General features: G+C 31.4%; 1 protein-coding gene across 1 annotated transcript in view; it reads left to right on the top strand.

Moving 5' to 3' along the window:
• Positions 1–2,944, top strand: part of LOC111088027 (rho-associated protein kinase 2-like) — a 10,208-nt gene continuing 7,264 nt past the window's right edge. The window contains exon 1 of the mRNA XM_022396768.1: positions 1–289. The gene's annotated coding sequence lies outside the window, so the exon portion shown is untranslated. The remainder of the gene's footprint in view (positions 290–2,944) is intronic.

Here is a 2,944-nt window from a genome sequence, read left to right as displayed (position 1 = left end):
GCTATCACTACAATATAACGTAATGTTTAAGCTTCATCGAGTTGATGTACTTGTATTACTATTCATTTAGGGTAAACCTCTGGGTTTGGCTGTACAAGAGAAATGTAGTAGAAACAAAAGAAATATATAATTATGTGGACTAAATATCATTGTGTCATATGGAGATGTATTATACATTTTTATGTTCTACTACTACTAGTACTAACATTAGTATAATTGTATTCGTCGACAATTCATGTGATCCAGAGTAAAACAAAAAAGATTGTAATTTGTGACAGACATCTCTCGGGTACGCAATTTTTAAATTAAGGTTAATTAGTTTGAATACTTTAAATTTAATCGTTGTGATATTGTATCTTATTTCTTATCATTTGGTTAATTATTATGCAACAACATAAATAAGTGGCTTTTAAAATGTTCATGTTGCATCTCCTGTTAAACCACTGTAATTTGTAGTTGTGACTAAGTACGAAGTGCAGTTACTTAATTACTGAGTTAGGACTATTCTTTTTCTTTCTGTTCCACTTTCTAGTAAACTTAAAAGTAACATAGTGTTTAATATAATTTGTTCTGTATGTGTATGCCTATCAGTCTCAGAGCACTGTATTTAATTTCTGTCATCTATAGGCTATAATTTATAAGTTTACTTATTTAGGATCAGTGATGTAGACATTTTGCTTTTAGTTAATAATATTTTATTAATGTACTGGTGATTTTAATTCCATTGTTTTTGTGTGTTTGAAACATTAAATTTAGTAAAATATAAAAAGCATAATTGTTGTGGCTAAGCCCAAGAAAATATTATGATATTCCTATTAGTGTTATTTAATGACATTAGTGCAAAATATCACACCCACAAATCATGGAGTTGCAATGGCCAGTAAATCAAATGTGTAACAACATAAAAATATTTCTCCAGGAGAACATTTGGTCCACTGAGAAGAGTAGTTAACTTCCAAAATATTCTTGTCATTTTCTGTCAGAATTAAATGAAACTTTTTTCATCCAAACTTATCCAATAGATAAAAAAATTCAGACTAAGACATCACATTGTGTAATTTGTTAGAACATTATAAATTTAAATGCCACAAAAAAGTAATTCTTCTTTGAATCCATGTTTCAATTATCTTTCTACAGTGTATATACTGACATTTGTATTTCCAATATACCACTTAAGAAATGAGACTTACCATAGCCAACCTTGGTTCAGTTTTAATGTACACACTTATACACTATCATTGAGAGTTTGAAGATTTCCAGTTAAACTTGGCACTCAAGTTTTCCCTACTGTTTTGTGAGTAAGAAATGAAGGTGTTTTTATTAAATATTATTTTTCACACCTAAAGCCACATAACACAACTGAATGTACCATTATTAGTGTTGGTTTCCAAGACATTGTTAATGAATATTGAATAGAATATTGTTTGATTGGTTGTTGCAAGACATTTTTCATGAATATTTAACATAGAATTGTTGGTTTGGGTGTCCAAAGTGTTTGCAATTAATATTGAATACAGCATTGTTGGTTTGGGTGTCCAAGATGTTTGCAATGAATATTGAATACAGTGTTGTTGGTTTTGGGTGGTATGGGTTTTGAGTAATATTTATAATTAATACTGAATGAAATATGGGTGGTATGAGTATCCAAGACAGTTCAGCCTAATAAGCTGACAGACTTTTACGTTTGTGTATTTTTGAGAAACTCAATTTTTTATATTCTAAACTTTCAAATAAAATTGTGGTTACCGAACTTCCATCGTGCCACTTTAAACCGTGATGGTTCTCGGACTCACAACGCTAGAATCCGGGTTTCGATATTCGTGGTGGGCAGAGCACAGATAGCCCATTGTGTAGCTTTGTGCTTAATTACAAATAAACAATAAACAACAAATAGCCAATAACCCAGACCAACACCTGTTGATAAGACCTTTGTAGTATAAGAAAAATTAATTTTAAAAAATTATACTCTATAGGGACAGTTATGTCTTATTGATGAATCAAAAGCCAAGGAAGCATAAATAGCAGATTGTACTCTATAGGGACAATTATGACTTATTGATGAATCAAAAGCCAAGGCAGCATAAATAGCAGATTGTTTTTTGGGAGCTTTTTTTATACTTTTTTTTTTCAACCTTAACTAGATAATTATTTACATTTAATTAAAATAGACATGCTCTAGTATACAAGGTTGTAGTCGAAGAGTAAAAGGTTCGAGTTCTCATGCGACAAAAGTGGCAGTTACTCCTTTTATTCCAGTCAAGTGGGTTAGCAGGTACTGCTAACTATCTGCCACTTCTATGTTCATTAGTTCAAAAATAGGAAATGCTACCTCTGAATTCTGACCTGACCTTTTAACCCACCTGCTGCATAAAGTACCCTTCAGGCTTTACGATTTTTTCGTGTATTTTTTATTTGATTATGCACAAAAAAGATACTATTCATTCTATACCTGATATTTTTATTTTTAATTGCCCCCAGTCCCTCAAAGATAAGCCTGAAGGCTTATAACACTAAAACAGGGTTTCAATACCAGCGGCGGTGAGCCACAGATAGCACATTATGTACACATAAATGTATATATTTGAATAAACTAGCAAGCAAAAGACGTACTTAAAAAGCTAAAACCGAATTTGAGATAGTTTACTTAGCTTCTCTTTCTGAAATATTACAAAAAAAAATATTGATTCGAGTATATTTTGGTTTAGACTGCCCCTCCTTCTGGATTCTGCAAACTATATCATCGGTTCTTTTCAGTACAGCATATGGTCCTTCCCAACACTTGCTAAACTTTGGAGTTAGTCCTTTCTTGTGGTGTGTATTGTACAGCTATACTATGTCACCTTAATGGAATTCAGTGGTATCAGCATTAACATCATAGTAGATTCTCATTTTATCACTAGCTGATTGAAGACTTTATCAGAATTTAAAAATAATATTATATATG

The sequence above is a fragment of the Limulus polyphemus genome, unplaced genomic scaffold (genome assembly GCF_000517525.1).
Source record: "Limulus polyphemus unplaced genomic scaffold, Limulus_polyphemus-2.1.2 Scaffold3008, whole genome shotgun sequence".
Taxonomy (NCBI): Eukaryota; Metazoa; Arthropoda; class Merostomata; order Xiphosura; family Limulidae; genus Limulus; species Limulus polyphemus.
The sequence above is the reverse complement of the archived record's forward strand: the minus strand, read 5'-3'. Positions and strand labels throughout refer to the sequence as shown.